Raw genomic sequence first — 6,000 nt, forward strand, 5'->3', positions numbered from 1 at the left:
TTGGCACCATCAGTAACGTCCACTAGAAGGGCTTGTTTTTGCCATGACAGGCTCTGATTGTTATTATAAGTGTCTGACATTATGGAAAGAGTCTCGCTCAAGGAGAAGTCTCGTTCTGAAATCTGGCGAGGTGACGTGTTGCAAGAAGACAACGGTGGAATAGAGGAATAGGGCTATAATAACGCGTTAACACCACTTTTAGGTTGTATCGAGCTCAGTTTTAAAGCTACAGTGAAAATACTGGTATCATATGAAACTAAAAAAACTAATGTCAAAACCATGTCACACTAGGTTGTCGTGAAGTAGGTTAAATAACGCTCCAAACTTGCACAACATTTTTAGCGTAAGCGTAAATTTTGTGGCGTTGGAAAAACTGGCCATTTTCAAAGGGGTCCCTTGACCTCTGACCTCCAGATATGGGAATGTAAATGGGTTCTATGGGTACCCACGAGTCTCCCCTTTACAGACATGCCCACTTTATGATAATCACATGCAGTTTGGGGTAAGTCATAGTCAAGTCAGCACACTGACACACTGACAGCTGCTACCTGACAAATCTCCCTTTAAGGTACATTTTGAACAGATGTGCGATTCATTTGCGATTTATTGCGATTAACTATGGACAATCATGCGATTAGTCACGATTAAATATTGAAATATTTTAAAACACTAAGCTAGAAAGTGTAGTTTAGTGTTATCTAAAAGATTTTCAAAGTCATGGCTGAATATTTAGATGATTTCCACAATGTGGACGAGGTCTTTGAATTCGATGGCCGCCCGTATTTATTTGAGCCAGAGTATACGGACGGAGAGCTCCTACAAATCGAAGAGCGGACAAAGAGAGAGAGAGGCGATGAAGCTCAGGAGACGGGTGCTGTTCCTGTGGGTGCTGTGACCCTCTGCCCACAAAGGAGGAATGCTGTAAAGAGTGAGATATTCAGATTTCACAACGAGATTTCTCCTTGAGCGTCCTTTCCATAATGTTGTCAGACACTTATAATAACAATCTGAGCCTGTCAGTGGCAAAAACAAGCACTTTTAGTAAACGTAACATTACATTGGTGTTGGTCACTTGCTCTCGCAGCTTGTTTGGTGGCTGGTGGTTACAGCGTTATCCCTCAATACTGGACCAGAAATTGTTGTCACTTAGACATAAAACATGGGAAAATAAGCTGCAGGTTGAAAACTACCCTTTAAATCAACTTTATGAAAACGGCAAAGTGTAGCAAGTTCAGTGAGGTGAGAGTTACTGAAAGTGCGCTGGTGTTGTTTCAGAAAGTGAAAGTCATTAGTAGGAAGGCTGAGGTTCAGGTGTTTCTCCTACGAAAAGGCCGTGAGCGTGCCAGCTGGAGGGAAGCTATTCGGAGGCTGCGTGCAGGACGTGGGATGGGGTCATCCACCGTGTCACTTTCTTTGTGACTATTTCTAGTTTCATGGACGGATATTAGAGACTTTGTAGGAGGTGGCCTGTTATTTTGGAGCAGTTGTTGAAGGTGTTGATGCTCTGAAGGAGCATCTTATTTTTAAAGCCCCCGTGTGTAGGATTTGTCAATTTCTGAAGTCTCTATTGGCACTCTTGGAAAGAACCTCCGCGTTCTCTTCACATGTAAACTCTTTACTAAAGGTTAAAGCCGGGGATCTGTGTTGCCTCTCCATGGGTGTTTATGACACTTTTAGAGGTTTACTGTCAACGAGCATTTAGTTTCGTGACTCTAAACTCAGCAGCAGCACTTGATGAACTCTGTAAGGCCAAGGCTCTGTTCAGACCTGGTATTAACATGCCTCCTGAGTGATCGGATCACAAGTGGACAGCTGTACAGGTAGTAAGCTGTTGTTGCCTGTTGGGCTGTAATGTTTGCCATGTTATGATTTGAGCATATTTTTTATGCTAAATGCAGTACCTGTGAGGGTTTCTGGACAATATTTGTCATTGTTTTGTGTTGCTAACTGATTTACAATAATAAATATATACATACATTTGCATAAAGGAAGCATATTTGCCCACTCCCATGTTGATAAGAGGATTAAATACTTGACAAATCTCCCTTAAAGGTATGTTTTGAACAGGTACATTTTGAACAGGTAAAAATATGTGATTAATTTGCAATTAACTACGGACAATCATGCGATTAATGGCGATTAAATAATTGAATCGATTGACAGCCTTGTTATGAATACATGTTGATATTTTAATTATTTTAACTGAAAACTGTTGATGTTAAAAGTGGACTGTGAAATACATCAGATGACCTTGTATTACTTGTGATGAGATAATAATAATAATGACCAACATGTTGTCATAAACTGACAAAAACTTGACCTTCATCCTTCATCTCCTCGCAGTGCTTCTTTGGGGTGACTCCAAATGCCCTTAACTCTCCACTATGGAGCAGACTGATGATGAAGAATGACAAGCTGATGATGACGATGAAGAAGACAGGCCTTCAACATGCACTGAGGACATCAAAGATGGGCACGGGAGCCAAATTGTCCAGTTAACCCCCACCCCCCCTCCCCTCGAGCTGTTTATCTAAACCCTCCAAACCCCAACACAGACTGAACCTGAAGACTTTCCCAAACCCTCATCAGGTTGTCAAACCCCACCAGGACCCCTCAGTCCTCCTCTAGGCATATCAGCGTATACAGAAGGTCTACAGTAGGTTGTGTGTATATATACAGTATAAACTGGAGTCTCTATATCAGTGTCTTTGCTTGGCTCTCTGTGCCCCATCGAGGCTCCAGCCGGGGCGACACAGAGCCTCCGTCACTCTAATGTGTATCATAGACAGAGTGTGTGCATGAGACAACAAGAGAGAGAGAGAGAGTGAGAGCTACGATGGTGTTGAATAACAGGACATACTGTAGGTGAGATTATTTAATCTGCAGAGAGGACTAGTGAAGTTTGTCCTTCACTCAGAGCGAGTACTGCTTTTAGTTTCCTCTTTTCTACTGTGAGAATGTGTGTTTGTGTATTTTATGATAGACTTTGTTTCATATTTTGTGTTGGGACAAAAATTACATGTAACATGTAATATTATGTTACTATGCATACGCGCCCTAAATCGGTAGTTTGATTTCGTGAAGTCTTCACTGATGTAATGAAGAATGAAACGCATCCCTTTATCCGCCAGTGTTTTTTTTCATATCGGTAAAAAAAGAGATTTTTTTTTTGGGGAGTGGCAGTGCATTACTGCGCTCTAGTTTAAGGAAAATAGAATCTTTAAAGTATTTGAGTACAGTGTAGATATATTAAAGCGCACCCTAAAATTTGTAAAGCAAATTCTGATTTCTCAGTTCATAACAAATGTTGTGAAATAATAATAATTGTTTATTTAAGCTACTGCGGGGGATGTCACAAAACGATGTGAAGAAGAGACAACACACTTCTTCACGGTCACTTTTAGATGTTTTTAAATGCCGCATGTTGAACAGTCGGGCGCAGAGGTGCATTGACTAAAATAACACGTATGCATGTGACTTAACGCGCATGTGTGTGTTTCACGTACGTTTATGGATATGAGTGGCTAAACGGCCAGTTGCCCAATCCCGCTCTGAGCTCGCTTCTGTATGTTAGTATTGTCATCGTTAGTGCTACCAGTAGTCAGTGTTATGATGGACTGCCAAAGCTGACACACATCTGACGGTTCACATGAGTAACGTCATGGAGGGAAACCAAGAGAAGCTTCTTCGGAAGACCACCACACAACAATCTATATACGTATAAAGACACGCTGTTTAATGGGGATGCTGGGTAGTCACAGCGGAGAGCCTTCTTTTCTGTTTCAGTTGAGCTCAATAATCAAATCACCATCCAGTTTCAATCCATAGACATATATACACAGACGCCACATTGACTCCTGGACCTATATGGTTGGGGGCCATATTGGACAGGGCAAGACTGGCCCCTAAACACATACAAGTGAATGGGGGAGCTGCCGTTTTTTGGGATAAAAAGCACTATATCGTCTACATTTCTCAACTGATTTCAAGGAGTCGTTTTTATATTCAAACGTTTATAATAACAAAACAAAACATTTCCTTCCGTAACATCAGATAAGAGCTAGCTAACGTTCGTTATTGTTAGCTAAACGATATAAGTTAATGTTAGCTTATTGATGTTCATATCTAACATGATATCGTGTTTAAAACATGAAATGTACGATACATATTAAAAACGCTGTGTCTAATATTACAAACAACAATTGGTCAACAATTACGCTGTTAGATTATTTTGTTTTTTATAATTGCTGAGTTATCACCATTATTTCAATAAATTCAGATCATAACTAATATTACTATACTAATATTTATTGTTATTCTGATTGCTCTTATTAGTAAGTACATAATAGTAATTGCAGTAGCAGTGTTAGAAAGCATGATCGCTAAAACGGAGGAAGACGTTTCATTGTATATGATATTATATTATATTATATAATACAGGGACCTCGCTACAACAATTAACCTTAAACAAGGAAAATAAGCCAAAGCCATAACAAACATGAGTTTTAATTATTCCTTATGCCAAATTAATTATTTTTTTAATCATGTATGTAATTCAGTTCATGTCAGCCTACAGTACACACTCGTCTCCTGAGCGTCTAGCAGCGATTATAGCCTAACTATCCAGATTCTAAGTAACTGGAGACAATACTTTATTTTTCTACTCCTCATAGATCATAAACCTTTTAAATATAATAAAGACTCTTTGAAATCGGTTGAGAAATGTAGACGTTATGGTGCTTTTTATCCAGAACAATGTCTGCTCCCCCGTTCACTTGTACAGGGTTCCAGGCCAGTCTTGCCCTGTCCAATATGGCGCCCACGTTGACGTATTGCCGCAACGGGCTGAAGCGTCCAATGCGGCGTCTATGTATATATGTCTATGTATCTGTAACAGAGTCAAGCATGCACACAGAGGACTGAATTCTTTAACAACAGTCCCAATTCTACAGTACACTTTTAATCAACTAGCATAAACACAGTTTACAGTATTACGTCAAATGAATGCTTTTGGTCAGTATAAGTGCTGGCGTCCCACTTATAAGAACACTCACCTTCTCTCCTTCTTTCATTCCTTTACTTAGCTGTTAAAGAAAAGAAAAAAGCTCTCCCTGAGGTTTTAAATATAGCTCAACCAGGACCAGTGAGACCCTCCCCTGAATGTACCTGACCCCCCCCCAGGGCACAGCCAAGCCCTCTCAGTTACTGCATTATTTTCCAATTAGAAAAGCTTTGAATGTTTTACTAAATAACTGCTGTTTTTTGTGAACAAGAAGAAAAAAAAAAAAAAAGGATGCAGACAAACAAACCGAGAATCCCAACTACTGCAATGATACTGTCACCATGTGTTGCTTTTATTGTATTTTTATGATTTTATTTTCTTCTTTTTTTAAATAAAAAAAAAAAAAATACGTCAGGTGTAACATTTCTGTTAAAACACAAAATAGCATCTTGTGGTCAAGTGCCAAATAAAAACAAAGCAGTATTGTATAAATTTATACTGTACAATTGTTATCTGTTGAACAAAATGTTTGTAATTGTTGCATTTTGTAGGTTTTGTATGGTATCCTGTATTTAGTGACTGCAGTTTTGGAACACAGGACTCTGTTTTTTGGTCAACTTTAAAAAGGCAAGAATTAAATTTACAATTTATTGTGTGCAAGCATTAATGTGGTGTCTGGTTAATTGTGATATTGTGGTTTCAGTGGCAGCGTGACCGATAAAGTTCAGCCTATATTAACTTATTGCACAGGTATTGTATCGTGTATGTGGTGGCCTACAGTGTAAGCAAAGAGACGAAACTCTGGTGGGTTTTTTGACAACAGCCGCTGCCGCTATTTTGGACTGAAAACGCTTATTATATTTATAAAATGTTATAGTTCAACACAGGCTATATGACAATAGAATAGAAATAAATTTGTTTTATTTTTATACGACACTTTTTAGGCGGACGAACAATTGACTTTCACTTCTTGGCAATATATGTTCTTTGCTATAAGT

The 6,000-nt window shown here is 39.0% G+C and overlaps 1 protein-coding gene across 3 annotated transcripts in view; it reads left to right on the plus strand.

Annotated features, from left to right (window-relative positions):
- LOC119496831 (neurocalcin-delta A) overlaps positions 1-5,669 on the plus strand; it is a 72,606-nt gene extending 66,937 nt beyond the window's left edge. For all 3 annotated transcript variants that reach the window (XM_037784425.1, XM_037784424.1, XM_037784423.1), the window contains one exon: positions 2,344-5,669. The gene's annotated coding sequence lies outside the window, so the exon portion shown is untranslated. The remainder of the gene's footprint in view (positions 1-2,343) is intronic.
- The last annotated feature ends 331 nt before the right edge of the window (positions 5,670-6,000 follow it).

This window comes from Sebastes umbrosus, chromosome 11, assembly GCF_015220745.1.
Source record: "Sebastes umbrosus isolate fSebUmb1 chromosome 11, fSebUmb1.pri, whole genome shotgun sequence".
NCBI lineage: Eukaryota > Metazoa > Chordata > Actinopteri > Perciformes > Sebastidae > Sebastes > Sebastes umbrosus.